This window comes from Peromyscus eremicus, chromosome 19, assembly GCF_949786415.1.
Source record: "Peromyscus eremicus chromosome 19, PerEre_H2_v1, whole genome shotgun sequence".
In the NCBI taxonomy this organism is placed as follows: Eukaryota; Metazoa; Chordata; class Mammalia; order Rodentia; family Cricetidae; genus Peromyscus; species Peromyscus eremicus.
In genome coordinates, this window is record NC_081435.1 from 40,077,792 (window position 1) to 40,097,380 (window position 19,589).

The 19,589-nt window shown below is 34.6% G+C and overlaps 1 non-coding gene across 1 annotated transcript; it reads right to left on the reverse strand.

The window, feature by feature from the left end:
- Positions 1 to 14,237: 14,237 nt before the first annotated feature.
- On the reverse strand, positions 14,238 to 14,344 carry LOC131896239 (U6 spliceosomal RNA). Its single transcript, XR_009375400.1, has one exon. It is a non-coding gene; the product is annotated as a U6 spliceosomal RNA (small nuclear RNA).
- Between the last annotated feature and the right edge of the window lie 5,245 nt (positions 14,345 to 19,589).

Genomic DNA, 19,589 nt, shown 5'->3' on the forward strand with positions numbered 1-19,589 from the left:
ATAAGATCATGAAAGAATGAAGTATCTTTTCAAATAACAGTTTAGAACTTCTAGACTAAAGTTCAAGGATATTTCAAGGAATAAAATATCCACTTTCAATAAAGTAAATGCTATAGAATCCACCCAGAAAATATACATGTTCATAGATAGTGTCAGATGTGGTAGTAATCAAGATACAGATGATTGGAGAGTTGGATGGGATGAGTACTTTTTAAAGAAATCAGAGATTCCCTTTGACCTTCTGTTCATGTAGAGACATAGAAGACCCTTTGAATCAGAAAGAAGATCCACACTGAATCTATTGACATATTGAACTTGATGTTGAACATGGTCACATGTAGTAATCCCGGTACTTGGAAGATGGAAGCAGGAAGATAAGTAAACCAAAGCTAGACTGTGTTATATGAGAACCTGTCTCAAACACAAAACAAAGATATGGCAAATACAAACCAAAAACAAAAAAATAAGAGAGAGAGAGAGAGAGAGAGAGAGAGAGAGAGAGAGAGAGAGAGAGAGAGGGAGGGAGGGAGAAGAAAGGAGAAAGAAAGTGAGAGAGAGAAAGGAGAGAGAGAAAAGGAAGGAAGGAAAAAGGAAGGGAAGGAAGGAAGGAAGGAAGGAAGGAAGGAAGAAAGAAAGAAAGAAAGAAAGAAAGAAAGAAAGAAAGAAAGAAAGAAAAACATGTAACCTGGATGTCTTAATTATAAAAGGACTGGTTAACAGTTTTAGAATTAGGAAAGGCCTATAGACTTTATTATAACTTTTTATACTGTATTTTCTAAAAGATAGAGGAAATCCAATGTGTATTAAAGAGATATGGAGAATATAAGAACAATTCCACTTGAAATTCTAGACATGGAAATATTTACTAGGAAGAATAAAACAATGACTGAGTTTAACAGCATATAAAATACCTAAGAGAGGATTTAAAACTCCTCAAGACACTGTAACATAAAAAAAGCCAAAGTACAACAAGAAAAATGACAGAGAAATGTTCAGAGTGCTTAGGTTCAAAATTATGAGAATAATTTATTTGCTTAAATTACCTCCCTTAGAGTATTGGCTGTACTTATGATTTGTTCTAAATGAATAGCATGAACCAGAAGTTATGTCCCATGACTTCTGAGATTGCACCCACATTCATTATACTTTTCTCCTTGCCACAAACCCTGAGTCACTATCTCAATTATCTGAGCCATGATAAAGTACACATGGAATAAATTTAGGTCTCCATCTAAAGAGGAACACAGAAATTGGTGCAGTCCCTTAGCAGTAGTGTTTGTCTGGCATGCTGTATGTCTGGCTTCAACATGTAAAACCTAAAGTAACATTCATCAAGTCTGTTAGGGAGCCCACTGAGGAGCATACCCTTATGTGCAGATCTTTACTCTGTTATCCTTACCTATGAATAACATAGGTCTTGAATTCGTAACTTTGAGTCATGAGATCTGAATTTCCCTCTCTCTGTCTACTGTGAAAACACACTGCAGATGATAATCTCACTTATTTTCTGTCTCTCAGACATGCCTTCTTATAGCCTAAACATCATCGTTTCAATGTGCTCCAGACTATTTCACCATTTGTACTCAGTTGTTTTATGTGTCCTTTTCAATTGCATCTCAGAAGTGAAACTCCTATCTCAAAGCAAAGAGTCCATAGGGGCAAAAACAAACAAATAAAAACAACAAAATGAATAGGAAAGCAAATAAAGAAAAGTAACTTCTTGCTGTATACATTTTAAAAAATCACCAGGCCAGCTTTGCATCACTGACAAAAATTAATGAGAGAAAAGATGTATTTTGCACTTTTTCCACAATGTTTTTTGAGACTTACATGCAGGAGATATGTTGTAGGTGTATTTATTGTGGCTGAGCATCTCACTATTGTTTCATATCTGCATTTTGACCAGTGTGGTTTTCTGTAATAGCCTCCATTTGTTACAAAAAGTAGCTTCCTTGATGAGTGGTGAGAGTTTCACATATCTCTGGGTATAATTTATAACACACTTAGGAGTTGCACTGGTTTAGGAAAGAGGCAGTAATCCGTCCTCCTCTAAGACTTGTGCCATCACTAGCCACAGGTGGTTGTTTAGTTTTCAAAACCAGGCATGATTTTCTTCCTGTTGAGCAGGCTCTATGATCAGTCAGACAGCCGATGGTTACCTCCAGGATATAAGTACCATTATTACATCTCTAAGGATATATTGCCTTGCTGGTTACTCTTGTGGTTCATATGCACTACGGTCAGGTTAAACTACTGATTGCTTTATTCCTTGGACTCTTGCATTGCATCTGTGGTACGATGGAAGCTGGTCTTAGGAAACAAGTAGTCCTGTTTTTGTTTGTTTGTTTGTTTTAACACTGATTCTACTCAAAAGTGTTTATTTAAACAAAGGAAAATTGTTCAGAGTTTACCTAAATTGTTCTATACATGATTGCACTAAATTGTATTTACACGGAATGCTAATTCATTACTTTTCAGAGAAAATAATCTAAATTACAAGACTAATTATTTAGCACATCTTTAGGGGATATACAATATACTCTGTTATCAGTTGAGAACCTCAAAGTACGACGTCCGAGCAAATTATAAAAATTATCTCTCTTTGAAGCATTGACAAGGAAAGATTAGCACAATGCAGAAATTAGATGGTGAAGTTCTTGTATTATATGTTAATAATTTGATGTGAAATATTAATATGAATGTAGGCATACTAAATTATGCCAGGCATGGCTTCCATATTTTAAATTACCTTATTTTTGTTATACTTAGTAATTGAAATTATAATTTTCTTGCTTCTATATGTCACCTTAGAAACTAATTTTTAAAACATGTTAATTTGTTCTCTGCTCTAGTTTTTACTATTATATTATAAAATGATACTGAGTAGTTTATATTGTTAATATTATCTGTTATATACTAGCTTGTTTCTCCTCTAAATAATATAATTTCCTCAAAAACTGTTTCTGTGTGTTTATTTCTCAGCAAGTCACAAACCCTGTGTCTTCATATACTTTTAATATGTAGGGAGATAAGACAAAGAAGATAAGAATACACCTCTACAGAATAGATATTGAACTCAAAGGATAGCATTAGACAAAATAAATCCAAATGAAACCTTGTTTTAAAATAAGAAGTACATAAAAATAGACATTTATCTAAATAACACATATAAATGTTCAATGAGTCTGTGAAAAAATGGACAGCATCACTAATGAGCAGAAAAATGTAAATGGAATGTCACCTCAGCCAAAATGAATGGTGATTATTGGCAGCAGTAGACGTCTAAATGGTCTCTATGATGGGAACAAAGGGAACCCTTCTACACTGCAGGTGGGAAGACACATTAGCATAGAAAACAATATGGGTAGTCACCAAAACATTAAAAAAAATAGGACTACCTATATATGTTTCACCAATTCTATTAGAGTATATTCATCCATGGAAAGTGAGGTCTGCATGCCCAAGAGACACTTACACTCCACAAAGTAATGTCATGAAACTTCATCATTTCATTTGAAGATAATTTGGGACTAACTTACATCTCCTATTTCATGTGTCAGATATTTAACAGCTACACAGCAGGGAGCAGGGTATACAATCTATCCTGATTTGCCAGGTGAAGTCTGTTTTATATATAGATTCTATAGGTCCTGTAGATCCTTAGTAATTATTTTATTTATCTCTAATGAGATGATCATGTATTTGTTTTTTTCTTTCAGTTTGTTTACATGGTGGATTACATAGACTGATATTTATATATTAAACCATTCTTGTATTTCTGGGATAAAGCCTATGTGATCATGGTGGATGATCTTTTTGATGTGTTCTTGAATCCAGGTTGCAAGTATTTTACTGAGTATTTTTACATCTATGTTCATGAGGGAAATTGGTCTGTAGTTCTCTTTGTTGAATGTTTGTGTGGTTTGGGTATCAGGGCTACTGTGGCCTCTTAAAATGTGCAGTGTGTGTTTTAAAGTAATTTGCTTGATCCTTAGACTTCCAATTCTATAAAATGTAAAGAAATAGATTAAAATTTCCTTTGGCATGCCCAGTGCAATGCTCTATGAAACTACCAATTGAATAATCTTATTAAATTTATAATAATCACATGAATAAAAACTTAATTTTTTAAAAGTATAATAACAATGTAGAGGTGAAGTACTGATCTAATGTTCATAACTTGACTTTAGTTTTATTGTGCTATTAACCACTATAAAATATATAAACTACGGACATTGTTATTAAATCAAATAAAATGTTGTAAATATTTAACAAGGAGAGCAAACATTAATAAGAACTTCATGATTAGGTACTAACAACAGCCATCCTAAAATCCTGATCCATGAATACAACCTGGAAAGAGAACTGAGATTGGGGCATGATGAAAGAAGTCTGACTTCCACTCTTACAGGGTGGGTTGAAAACACAAGGTGTTGGTTTCCTTCATGTTTTGATATAAATTAATAGCACTTAGTCATATCAAATTGTATATCCCACATCATTACGGAGTGACAAAAATGATGTATTCACATTAAAAACTAAAAAGAAAAAACAATAAATTAATTAATTATAAAAATAATAAAAAATTAATTTTAAAAATAAAATTTGGGGCATCTTATGAGGCCCAAAAGATGACCAAAGACAGAAATCTATACTAGCAGATAACAATAATCCTACCTTAACATTAGAATATAAAGTCAAATGTGAAATTGCTCAAATCTATAAAACTATTGATAATCAATCAATCAGTTATGAGACACACAATAGAATTACAGTGGTTATAAGATTTAATAAATGAACAAAAAGAATACATAATAGAAACACAAAATTACTGGGTTTTAGTAGAAACTTTGCAAAGAAAATAATTACATTAAATCTAACATAACATTGTCAATTCATGAAAATGTAAGGCTCGGCATAACATTAATCCTTCAGATAGCATACTATGTAAAGCAGCTGAAGTGAAAATCATAATTTTATTGCAAATTTTAGTTAACTTTCTTCCTTTCATATGAATACTATTAAAATTATACTTCATATACAGATTCAAATCTTATAAATACTAATTGGAATTAGGTTGCAATTTTATTTTTGTAATGACAAAGGATGTAATTCTATTTCTTTTCAAAATCCAATCTACTAGATATAAAAATGAGATGTATGTTCAGTCACTTTTAAATAACAAAAAGGTAAATTATGCTTTTTTGTGGTATGTGATGATTATAATACTGGGTGTTGGATTTGAAAAATAACCAAAAGTATTTCACAAGTACATAAAACATGAAACTTTCAATTGGAATAAAATGAGTAATTTGAATATATAATTATATAATAGAGAAATTAGTATTGAGCATCTTGAGCAATAGCTTCACTATTAAGATCATGAACTGATCTTGCAGAAGATTTGGGTTCATTTTTTTAAATACCTACATTGTGGCTAACAATTGTGCCTATATTCCAATTCCAGGGGATTTTGAATCTCTCTTGCCTCCTCAAGAAGTTTTATACATGAGGTATGCATAGACTCAAGCACACACACACACACACACACACACACACACACACACACTCACACTCCCCCTTTAAATTTAAATGTGTCTTTATTAAAGAATAAATTAGTGATAACAAACTATGAATAAACCACGATCATAGCATGATAGCATATTAAAATTTATTGATTTATGTAAGAAGGAATTCATGTTAATAATATGAAGTGTTACTCTGGCAGCACAACACAATGTTATGAAAATCCTACCTGAGGCCTGTGAAGTAAAAGCTCTGACAGTGTATCATGCACCCATAATTAGCGTTTTCCTGTGGTTTTTTTTTTTTTTTTCAGGAAAAAATGTTGGCAGTGACTCTACTATATAGTAAGAGTTAACACTAAAAAAATACAGTAGGATAATTAGAATTACTAGCAACAGACAAAATGAGAACTATGTTAACAAAAGTAAATAAACGATCTCAAACTTATTAGAAAAGAAAATATAATGTAATTGAAAAAAGTAATAAACTCTTCATGAGTAGACCAATAAAAACAACTTTATAGGGATCTAGTTGATAAAAAATGATATAAAAATTAAAATACAGGCCAGCAAGATGGTTCATAGGACAAGAGCATTGCTCCATGGCTGAGGACCTATTTCCATCCCTCAGACCTGCTTGGTGGAAGGAAGGAGCTGACTCCTAGGAGTTGTTTTCTAACCACCGTGTGTGCATGCAGACTGTCGCACATTCACAGTCACACACCAACGCTGTACACACATAAATAAATGCTAAAAATATTAAAACAAAATAGTTAGCTGGATGGGGGATTTAAGTGGTTATGTTAATATATTTTATGTAAGCCTTTAATAAAATTAACCACAGCTTGTGATTTTAAAATGAATCTATCAGTTTTTGCACTTTGAAAACTTTATTGCACAGAAAAAGCTAATATTAATATTAATCAGATACATGAGTGCTCTTTAAGACTGCCTTTTAAAACATAAACTGCCAAGAACTAATAATATCAGAAGATGTATTCAAAATTTATATAAGTAAAATTTTAAGATCACTATATAAGATCAAAGAAATCTGATAGAAATAAAGGCTTACCTTTGCTCCCAAATAGGAACACTTAAGTTTCAGTTGCAAACATGTGATGCACATCACCAGCCTGAAATATCTTGTATCATTCCAAAGAAGCTATTGGTAATATTTGAGTGAAATATATGTTTTATCTGAGAAAGAGTTCATACATAAGAAAGCCATTTTTCTAACTTTTGATAGAAAAATATGATAGGAGAATGGAGTATTGTGCTTGCTCCTTTCATTCCTCTTTCCTTTCCTCTTTCTACTTTTCTTTCTTTTTGTGGCACTACACATAGATCTGGAATGAGGAAGGGGACATGTAAGAGGAGATGGAGAGGATAGACAAACAAGATCAATGAGGTGTGGATATGATCATAGCACATTATGTACAAGTATGTAGAATGATATGATGAGGCCAATTATTTTGTACAATTACCAAATACTAACAAAAGATGGAAATATATGAACCCTTACACATTAAATGCATTATCAAATTATAGTTATGATGGTACTATGAGCAAATGCTCATTGGGGCAGAAGAGACTGTCTGGAGTGGATGCTCCTTTATTTGCATGACAAAGTTGGCATCTGTGATGGATAATCTTGACTATAAACTTGACTACATTTGGAACCCACTAAAACCCAAGTTGCTGGACACTCCTGTGGGATATTTTCTTAATCAGATTATTTTAAGACCCACTCTATATATGGGCCACATATTCTGGTGGCCACCCACACAAGTGGACACAGAAGAAAGATGCTCCATTTTTGCCTTCTTGTCCTCATTCTCACTTCTAAATTCATCTATCCTCTCGCTGCAGCTGATATTAAATCTATCTTCTTTGGCATTCCAGTGTAGACTGAAGAGCAACTCATCTCTAAGAACTCTTCAAGATTCTATCACCAGATTGGGACTGCTCAGACATCTAGCCTTGTGGACTGAACAACTACCAGACTTCCAGCCTGTTCATCATGAGACAGCCATTGTTGGATTACTCAGACTACATTTTGTAATTTAGTTTAATAAGCCCCGTATACATGAAGAATGTGTGTGTGTATTCATTTTATCCATTCTGTTCCTTTCAGAACCATGAGTAGTACAAACCCTCAATTCAATGTGGAAATTTCATTTATCAAAATGTTCTCTTATCCCTGACATTTTATATTCAATTCCACATAAAGTATACATATAACTCTAAAAGTATTTAAATAAATATGAATAGCATATTGAAAAGATTTGCCTGACTATTTTGGGGTAATTAATCTGACCATTAAAAATAAAAGTGTATGATTCTTCTAAGGATGTAGAAACTGAATTGTCAAGAATTTTCCAGTTCTAATAATAATAAAAAATGTTTAAATGCATGACTTTTAAAAGCCCCATAGAGGACTGAGTCATAATGTGGTCAGCTGAATTCATAAGAAGGAAAATGTCTGACAGAAAGAAAATGAAACATTATGTTTTTCCTCTGAGTTGTACAAAAGTAAGACAGGGCAAATATAAAGATTTCCCTGTAGGAAATAGGCATGAAAATAGTAATTAATAAATATTACTAATGTGACAGACATCATAAGGAAACAGCTGAATGCCCAGGATATTGGAGTGCATTCAGAGAGGCTATGGCATTTTTAAAGGTCAGGATTCAACTGTAGGAAACAGAATACTTTTTGATGTGTTTAAATAAAAAGAGGCTTTGATTTCTATTTATTTAAATCACCTGCTAAATCTTTAGGCAGCCTGAAGAAACATATGGCGGTTTTAGGAATACCCATCAAATCCACACTACACATCTGAGTAACTAAGAAGTGATATTGACAAGAACGATTTCTGACCTGGAGATGTAGCCATGTGTGAGGACCTCTGTTTGATCCCTGGCATCCATGAAAATACCTGCTGTGGTGTCACTATCTGTAATCGCAACCTGGGCAGGCAGACAGGCACACCCCTGGGTCTCCCTGGCCAGCCATCTTAGCCTAATAAGTGAGCTCCAGACCAGTGGGATAGGAAAGTTTGTCTCAAAAATAATAACGCCAATGGCACCTGAGGAATAACATTCTTGGTTGACATTTTGCCTCCACAGGCTAACACAAATGTGCATGCATGTACACCCTCCCAACACACACACACACACACACACACACACACACACACACACTCCAGAAGGAAGAAATTTTTCTGGCTAGTTGGGGAGTTTCAGTAATAGCTGTGCCAGAGAAAGCACAGCTGACTCTATAATGAGGGATAAACAGATACCGCCCATTGCTACAGCCTACACCAGGATCAGGAAATATCGCTATCTTCCGGATAATAGCTAAACTCTATTCCTCTGCAACTCTGGAAGCCAATAACTTCAAGATACTTAAAATACCAAAATAAAGGAAAATAAATAATAACTCAAGTGTTTCAGTTTTTTTCAAAACATGGGTAGTTTGGGTAGATGGTATTGGTGGATACATGAAGAACATTTCTGAGTACCATTTTACAGTAACTCGTTTTGCTTTAAGACAAATGAGGAGCCAATGAAAGTCTTTTAAAAGTAGACAAATGAAAAATTCATCTTCAAATACTAAATTAAAAACCAAGCAAATATTATTAAAGTTTAACACACTTCCTATTGGACCTGGATGTATTTACACATGCTTTAGGCTCCCATCATGGAGTCAGAGCTCTTGTATAGAATGACTGAACAGTGCCTTTTTATGCCCGACCTCCATGCTCATAGTTACCAAAGTGAGTCAGATGGAGAAAGACAAATATATCATGCCTTTTCTCCTATGCTGAATCTGGGAAGAAAATGTGAGAGTAGAAGGTCAATATTTGTCTGAGAAGAGTAAAGGGACCAACGAATGAGGAAAAGATGCAAAGAGGAAGAAAGAACAATAGAATGACATGATCAAAGGAGATCTTATGCATGAACAAGGCATCAAGAAACCTATCATCATGCATATAGACATATTCAAAAAGCACTCTAGTGTCTTGACTTATTGACAGGATGTGGGTAAACATGCTACAGGCTGCATTACATGAACTATAGAAAGAAAGTCATAAGCCACCTAGAAAAATTAGCTTGGAATTACTTTGTCAAGGACATTCTCATGGATGCTACAAAATGTTTAGACTTTGTAAACTTATAAGCAATTTGAATCTTCATGTTGGTAATGTACAGTATTTTAAAAATTATTAGACAAGAGAATTGTGTTTTCCTGGAGAACTGATGGTCCTAGAATTTTCTAGAGTAGATTTGTGGAATGCCTATCTAAGTCACTGAATTTCTAAATGACTTCAGAATCTTAAGGAAATAAAGTGCTTAACAATGTGAGTTAAGTCATCATTTAGTTTATCTTTAGTTATTTTTATTCATTTTTAATGGACTTTCCTTTAGCTGTTGTGAAACTAGATTGAGCTTAATTTAACTTGGCAGCTGGAAGGGAGAGATAGCATGAACAATTCAATTTATAGATTATTTTTTGAAACATCTTTTATCCATTCACTTAACACTTTCCCATACCAAAATAAAGTCACGCTTCTAAGTAATTGCAACAATTTGTAAAACTGGCAATATCTACTATTTCTTTGTATGATTATCTACTTGGAGTTGGTGGAGAGGCATAAGGGACTGAGTGCTCTAAATAGAAATAGCTGCAGGCTTAAAATATGGAAAAATGAAACTAACCTTTTGAAAACACTAAGACAGAATGTCCTCCTGAAATCTAAAAACATTATGGATACTGCTTTAAACAAATATATAGGAGACTCTAGAGTCAATATTTTAATAAATGTTCAAAGAAAAATATATACTTCAGTGGACAGATTTCAATTTTATACTGATTAAGAACATTTCTACTTAAGACTTGCAATATATTAGAAGGGCTACCTCTAATCATAATTAACTTTTAGTAGAAAGAAATCCCCAGAGATGTTTTAAAAAGCAGTTTGTGAGGATACAGTTTCTCTTCCCTTCTCTACTAATCATTCTCCCTACTAGATGAAATGAGGACTTTGAGCACATAGACAAATATTCAAACACTGACCTACACCAGCTCTAAGTCAATTTGTTTTGCTAATTGATTTTAACCTAAGGGAAAAAAATGTTTTTGTTTGTCATTTTTTATGACTAGAGGGTGTTTTCAGCTTAGAGCAAGTCACTCACATCCAAGAAAGAAATTAACAAATGGATTTATACCAAATTAAGAAGCTCTGTTGAGCAAAGTAAATGCAATATACAGATAGGCTACAGAATGTGAGAGAGTCAAAACAGTCAACAAAGAAAGTTTTATTGGCACATAACCTAAACAGACATTTCTCAAATGAATGACCAGTATATATATCAAAAAGTGCTCACCCTCTTACCCCATTATAAAAATGCAAATAAAACATCCAGACTCCAACTCAGTCCACTCAGTATGGCGATATATAATTTACTAGTAAGGACACAGAAAGAAAAGAACTCATATACTGTACAGGTAAGGATTTAGACTGGACCAAGTAGTATAGAAAATAATAAAAAAGCAGCCCTCCCTCTAAACCATGAACATTGAACTCCACATGATTGGGCTCTGCCACTACTCAGTATACATAAAGGAATAAAGTGAACACAGAACAAAGATTACTGAAACAAGTAAAATATACAAATACTGAATACACATAAATATTAGTCTACATAGAAATGAACTGAAAATAGATTGATATATATTCACGATATGTTTGCTCAGTCAAAAAAAAAAAAAGAATAAAAGCATGCTACTCACAGGGAAATGAATGGAATTGGTGACTATCCTTTTAAATGAAATTATCAGGTACAAGCATAGAAAGATAAATATACTTACATTTAACTTTCATAAGTGTAAACAAACAAACAAAAAAACTAAAGTGGACAAAATATAGGAGGGGAACTACAAAGAGAAGGAAGACTCCATGGGAGGCAGAGAGAAGAGGTTATAGAAAGTGTAAGCACACATGGGACTCTCACTTTAAAACTCATTAATATGGGGAGTCAGCAAAGCCTATTACAATCAGTTGAGGCAGGTCCAAGCCCCTCACCTCCTGCACCCAGGCTGGCCTTACCCTTTAGGAGAAGAGGATGGGGTGGGGAGGCTGAAGAGGAGCAGGACGAGGGATGAGAAGAGGATCTGTGGTTGGAATGTAAAGTGAATTTAAAAACCTTTTTAAATAAAAGAAAGATTTCAGAAAAAAACTCACTTATATGCACAATCAATATGACTGAATAATCATAAGGGAAAATTGAAGAAGAGGAAGATATGGAGAAGGAAGAAGATGAATAAATAGGTGTTAGGGCTACCACCCATCCAAAGATACTGGGCATTAGGAGTACCATATTCTCTGGTAATTACATTTCAAAGTCATGGCTCCTCACATTATGAGAACGACATTCTAGATCCTAGACACTCCATGTTTGTCAAAAGCTAATGGGTGGATCCATACATCTTAAAGATTTAAAGATAGAATGAAAGGGAGTTTTTGATCTGTTTTGTTGTTGTTGGGGGTTTTTGTTGTTGTTGTTTTGTTTTTCTGAGTTTTTTGTTTTTTGTTTTTGGTTTTGGTTTTGGTTTTTTTTGAGACGGGGTTTCTCTGTGTAGCTCTAGCTGGACTGGAACTCACTCTGTAGAACAGGATGGCCTCAAACCAACAGAGATCTGCTTGCCTCTACCTGCTGAGTGCTGGAACTAAAGGTGTGGGCCACCCCCACTCAGCTGTGAAGGGGTTTGTAATGAAAGAGTTCTAAAACAAGCACTAACAAAAGGCGGGTAAGGAATAAAACTGTCAAGTTTAGTCAATTGGAGAAAAGGCCATTTTGGCAACAAAATAAAATCAGAGAGGTTGGGCATTAATTTACTGAACGTTTTCACAATTTTATGCTTGAACAATATCCATGAACAGGAGAACATACCTTCTCGTGAACTGAAATACAATACTCTATTGTCTCTTTGTTTTTAATATTATCTACTGATTGAAAAAACAAATCAAAAGTATACATTAACATGCTCCTATTCTGAAATCAATCTCTATATATTTTGTAGTTCTTTGTGTTTTTGTTGTTGTTTGTTTTTTGTTGGTTTTGTTTTGTTTAGTTTTTACAGGATTCTTTTGGGACTTGAGGGTTGCAGCCATGAAGGAGCATAGATGGATATCTCACGGTGTATTTTATCCCATGATTACTACTGTGCTCTTTGTCACTTGGGCTGGATTTCAGAGCACACCCATAGCTGCCCGGCATCAGCTACATGCTGTTGATACTGTCCCCTGAGAGTCTAGCCTAGAGCAGGGTTCTTTGTAATAAAGTACTATTGTTTATGAAGTTATGTTTTTGACAAAGTAACATTTGAGGGTCTATATTTTTGTGTAAAGTCATTTTAGAAAACTAAGAAGCATTTGTTGCCTGTGTTCTTTCATGTGCTAAAAGTGGTAGCAAAACAGGTTTTTTTGTATTTCTTGGTACTTCTTACTAGGACCCAGATAGAAGTCCATGATCGAGTCAATAGAATTCTGACAACACCATCTACAGTGCTCTCCTTTCTGCATTCTTGAGGATTTATGAGTGTATTGGGCTTCACACATCTGGACTTGTGGTCTTTTGGAATAAGATTTTTTAGTCACACTTGATTCTTTGCACACAGACATCTGACTGAATGCCCCATTCATTTTCTTGACCATTCTTAGATATTTCTGGTTACTCATTCAGGTTTAAGGTGGAATCTATAATAGTCAACTTTTGGAAACAGAGCTTCTTTCACTCTTTGTTTTTTTCTTAAATCCCATTAATCTGGGTGTGACAAATATTGCTTGCTAAAGTATTTCCATTCTGCATAGCAATGTAAATTCTGTTTTACATGAATAAAATTCCTCATACCATTTTCAGTTTAAAACAACTGAAGTTACACAATGGTATTTCATTCGATGAAGTCTTTCTTCACTTTACATGTAACAACCTTTTATGGAAACTGCTGCCAAATCTTTATACAAAGCCTAAAATTATTCGACTTTTCCTAAGTAGAGTTTTTTGTTTGTTTGTTTTTTGATATAAATGTAAGGTAGGGAGGGAAGATTCATATCCTCAAAACCAAATTTTTTTTTTGGGGGGGGATGGTCGTTCTTAGTGACAAAGGGCCATCTCCTGGTTTGTCATGAGCCTGTTTCCTCATCTATAAAATGCAATGGTTAATAATTTATTTGAAGGATTATAAGAATAAAATCACATAATGAATAAATACTGAGTTGATTATGCCAAACAATTAAAGTAGTGGATTTTATTCCCTCATTGTTCTCTTACACAGTAGCAGGCTATCTGCAAGGTAAACTTAAGCTAAGTCATAAAATTCATATTAAAATTACTTTACCAAGTTCTTATTCAGCCCTTCTCATACTCAAATTTTGAATGAAATACCCATTGCATTCTGTCATCTTGTTAGAGTTTCATCTTCTTGCTTCAGGTCTCCTGCGCTATGACGTTCTCAATGGTCATGCATGTGTCAGTGTTATCTCTATTTTCTGAAGTGTTTCTGTAAAAGGTTTAGCCCAAATATATAATTAAGTACTTTTGGCTTTTACTTGTAAATATAACTTTCTATATTTGCATAGTTTTCTTCCAATTACATATTTTCAGACAATAGCCATGTGCCTACTTTTTTCTTTTTTTCTTTCTTTTTTAAATATGGAACGCTTCACAAATTTGCATGTCATCCTTGCTCAGGGGCCATGCTAATCTTCTCTGTATCGTTCCAATTTTAGTATATGTGCTGCCGAAGCGAGCACCATGTGCCTACTTTTAACAGGCTATTTTATACAGAAAAAATTTTTGTACGCACCTTGAAAATATTTGTTTTCCTCATTTTAGCTCTTAATTGTCGATATTTCTAAATCCATATACACATAAATCTAATTACTTTCTGTATCCTCAGGTGTCTTCTTGAATATATTGCTCTGTTATAAGGAACAACAAGATAAATGGTATCCTATTATTATGCATGGCAGAACTGCAGAGCACCATTGGGTCCAATTCATCTGATTTCCAACTTGTCTTTTATGGATTCCACACAAAGAGGAAGGGGATTTACATATTCAGGACAAGCTATTTATCCCACCCATTCTGGTTCTCTGTTCTTTAAGTAGAAAACAAGCTTTTCCGCACATAGCATCATCAACCACTTGTCTCAGGGGCAAAAAAAAAGCACCAAGGAGATTATGTTGGCAAGATTTTCACTTCAGTAAGTAATAACACTCTTAGGGGGAAAACTCTAAAATGTTTTCAAATATGCCAGTTGCATATTAGAATAGTTAGGAGAACTCATAAACACCAACTCTCTGAAGTCCCATTATACTTTAGTTCAGTCAAACTAGCAATCTCTCTTTGAATGCAGGGGCTCAAATAGAGAATACACAGACACCAAGAGTCCTGGAGTCCACTCTTGAATTTCCTGAAGACGTGGGGATGGAGAAATTCATTAGCAGGTAGTGTAATGAATATGTACTTTTTAAAGACCCTTCTTGATATAAAGGTGTGAAAAAAAATGATATCTTTCATTAACTGAAGAGAAAAATATTAGAAAAGAAAGAACACTCTTTTTAATTTTCCACAGAAAAAGCCACCAATACAAAAATGAGAGACAAGACCAGCTTAGCTGTCAGAGACCAACCTCTGAAGCACTTGTTCTCAACCTTCCTATTGCTGTGACCCTTTATACAGTTCCTCATGTTGTTGTGACCCTCAACCATAAAATCATTTCATTGCTACTTCATAACTGTAATTTTGCCACTATGATGGATCATAATGTAAATATTTGTGTTTTCCAATGGTCTTAGGCTATCCCTGTGAAAGGATCATTCAACCTCCAGGGGCTTGAGACCCATAGATTGTGAAACATTTCTCTGAAGGACTTCAGAATGTGACCTTTTGGCTGTTGAGAAAGTTGGTGCTTGGAAATGCATTAGCAAAAGTCTGAGTTCTGTAATGGGAACAAATGACAGCTTAGTTTTTCTTGCTTTTAAATAATAAAGTTAAACATAATAAAAAGACAGTACAAAAATTAACACATTGAAATTGGATAAAACAAACAAACAGAAGGAAAAAAGCCCCTCGAAAGGCACAAGAAACAGAATCCCACTAATTTGCACACTCAGGTATCCCATGAAAGCACTAAATTGGAAGCCATAATTTATTCACAAAGGACTTGGTGCAGACATGTGCTAGCCCTGTGCATGCTGCTTCAGTCTCTGGAAGTTCATAGGAACTTTGTTCATGTTGATTTAGAGAGCATTGCTTCCTTAGTGTCCTCCATACTTGTTGTCTCATGCTCTACTTCCACAGGGTTGACTGAGGTCTGAGGGAAGGGATTTGATGGAGATATCCAGTTTGGGTTGAGTGCTCCAAGGTCTTTCACTCTCTGCATAACGTCTGTTGGTGGGTCTCCGTCTTTCTATATTCCCATCTACTGCAGGAGGAAGCTTTTCTGATGATGGCTGAGTAAAGCATTGATCTTTATATGAGTTTAGCAGAATGTCATTGGGACGTTCTTTGAGTAGAACAGTAGTATTTGGTTTTACCTTAAGTCCCTGGGCTATCTAGTCTCAGATTCTTGGTCCCCCAAGGAGTGGTAGATATGAGTTCATCTTGTGGACTGGGTCTTAATTCAAATCAGATGTTGGTTGGTTACTCCCACAAGCTTTGTGTCACCATTGTCTAACATATCTTGCTGACAGGACGCCATTGGACATAAAAAGGCTTTGTGGCTGGCCTGGTGTTTATGTTTCTTTTTTAGGTATCATGTAGAGTGCCAAGACACTAGAATGTAGGGATGAAGGCTCCATGTAGGCACCAGCTTGACTTCTACATGTTCAATGAGTTCTGTAGGTGCTGTCTTCCACAATAGGGCCTTGCTGTCAGTTTGAGGAGAGCACCCTACAGTCTTGGCAACAGCCTGGGCCATTTGGGGATTCCCGTGAGCCCCCTTTGGCCACAACTCAGTTAAATGTAAACCAATCCTGGAACACGAAGCTTCATTTGGTGACAAGAGATGGCCAACTGGGTCTGTCTCCACCATTATTTGGCAATTTTATTTATGATCACATTCATTAGGATGCTTCTACTTTATTAGGTTTCCATATCACCCCTCAAATGGTCATTAATTTTAACTGCTTCTTCCTGTACTTACTCCCTCATTTCCCTCTTTCCCCCACTCCCCACTTGATTCTTCCCATTCTAGGTCTCTCATCCTGCCATAACTATCTATTCTTTTTCCCTTTCCTAAAGAGATCTGGCCTCTGTCATAGGTCTTTCTTGTCAGTCTTTCTTTGGACTGGCAACTCCCTAATAATGGCATGAAGGCTTATTATTCATTATGAAAGTTTGGCCTTAGACTTGTTTAGACTTAGCTTAGACTTGTTTCCAACTAGCTCTTATAACTTAAATTAACCTGTTTCTGTTTGTTACCTTTCCTCTGTAATGCATGTCTGCCTCCCTCTGCGTCATACTGGTGTCTCTCATCTCTCTTCTTCCCAGAGTTCCTCTCTCCCCAGAAGTCTTGCTTATTCTCTCCTGCCTAGCTATGGGCCAGTTATCCCCTTATTAAAACAATTGCATGCCTTAGGCAGGCAAGGTAAAACAGTGATATATCTTTACATAGTTTGCTCAACAGTCCTTGCATGTCCCTTACTCTATACCTAACCTCTGTTGTTCTATGGATTGCAGCTTGGTTGTTAAGAGCTAATATCCACATATAAGCAAATGCATACAAAATTTCTCTTTCTGGCTTGGGGATAACTGACTCAGGATAATTTTTCTCTAGTTTCATGATTTTAATTTTATTATGTTTCAATGGCTGAGTAATCTCTATTGTGTAATTGTACCACATATTCTTTATTCACTCATTTATTGGGGACATCCAGTTTTTTTTCCAATTATAAATAAAGTCCCAATGAACATGGTTGAATAAGTGTCTCAGCAGTAGGATGAGGCATTCCAATAGTATTATAGCTGGATATTGAGGTAAATTGACTCCCATCCTCCTGAGGAACTACTGTAGTGATTTCTTCAATGGTTGTACAAGTGTGCATTCCTATCATCAATTCATTGTACCCCATTTTTAATTGGGGTATTTGCATTTTTGATACTCCTTGACATTACATTACTACCAAAGGCATAGGTTTTACTTGAACTTTGTTTGCACAGATGAAGTACTGGAGGGTCATGAAAGCTAAATTTCAAAAACCACAGGTCACGTAGTTCACAGCTAGAACTCAGTTCAGTTGATGGTACAGTCACAGTTAGTTGTAAATTTATTTGATAATACTTAAAAAATATATCGAATATACAAAGATACAGGTTAAGTCAGTAGTTATTATTTGGAAAATAATACAAAGATATATTAATAAATATACTAATTGGAAGATTTTGTGAAAGACTATTAGCCATTCTATCTAAAATAAGCCTAATAGCAAAGTTTAAAATGAGAAAACTAAAGAAAACAAAGAGAAATGGATGTCTAAAATACCTGGAAATATTTGAAATAATCTGCTTAATTAAATTTTCAATTTTCTAAACATTAAACTATTTTAGTTGTGTTAAAAATATACAACACATAAAGAAATATTTTCTTTTAATGCTAAGTTTTAGGAGTAATTTGTTTTCTTGTTTTGATTATAGAAGAACTACTAGGAACGTGATAAAGATGGTCTCAAGTATGTCTTTGCCATGAAACACATTATCAAAATGCACACTATTTTTTATTCTAGGCTTTAAAATAATCTTTAAGTCCAGGAGCACTGTTCTTGGAGAATTAAGCAAACAGAGGCTTTAGGTCATTAAATCCTACATTTCCTAAAATATAATAAAATAATGGTGTTTCAATGGGATGAAAACAGAGGTCTTTTTAAAAAAGTATTCCAAAATAAATAAGTTTGGAAATTCTTTGTCAAGTGAAACTTCCTTATTTTAGGGTGATCAGATCTTCAGTGTGATGGTATATATCCAAGGGCAATTACTCTGAATAGCATTTGTCAAGGTAATTGTTATATGTACATTTGTTAAGACAATTTTGGGGGAGTATAAGAAAAGTAAAAATGCAATTTAATGTTGTGTTACAGCCTAGACAATCTAAAGACATGGTGATGAATTTGAAATGCTAATGAGTTCTACCTTTACTATATCACAACAAAATCAATGTTTTAGGTTAAAATATAAGTATTCTGTAATGTTAATACATGACTTGAATGATTAGTTACCAGACAAGTACTGGAAGACCTGTCATGGCTTTTAAAATAAAACTAAGTGTGCGTACTTGACAATTTCCCTGGATGAGTTCAACCAAATCCAGGACCATGGGGTTGAAAGATTATCAATATCAGGATTTTTGTTTGTTTGTTTTAGAATTTTTTTCCTCTGGCAATTTATCAACTATCTAACTAGAACAAATGATTCTGAGACACTAGGTGTAGAAGCCATACTTTTTTCTTGACAAATATTAAGGGTAGAATCATTCTAATATCATATTGATAAGAACAGAAGATAATAACTAGTTAGATAGGTCAAGGTCCCCAAAGGAGCAGCTCCAGGTAGGTTCTTACTGGATGATACAATCTCCAGTATCCTGGTTCCTTGCTTTCTCTGACCCATGTCTGGAAGATAGAGGTGAGGATGTGACTCAAACTAAGAAGAGGTAATAGATACCTCTTGGTTGGGCCAATTGGACTGGACAACTCATTCATCTTCCTATACCTCACTTGAGTTCTATCATAAGCCTTTTAAAAAAAACCTCCAGACAAGCAGTCAATGGTTCCCTAGTTCCTGGGACTTGTTTTTGATGTAGAAGCTCTGCCTTCTCACCTACTCTTAAGCCATCTCTGGTCCTTGAATTCTATTCCTTGAATACGTAAGATGAGAATCACAGGTCCTTGACTCAGAACTTTCATGCTACCATAACCATTTGGTATCCTAATTTTGAATTTAAAGCCTATTTGAATTTAAAAACTATCTGTGGTGTGAAGGAAAGCCTCTTTGAAATTC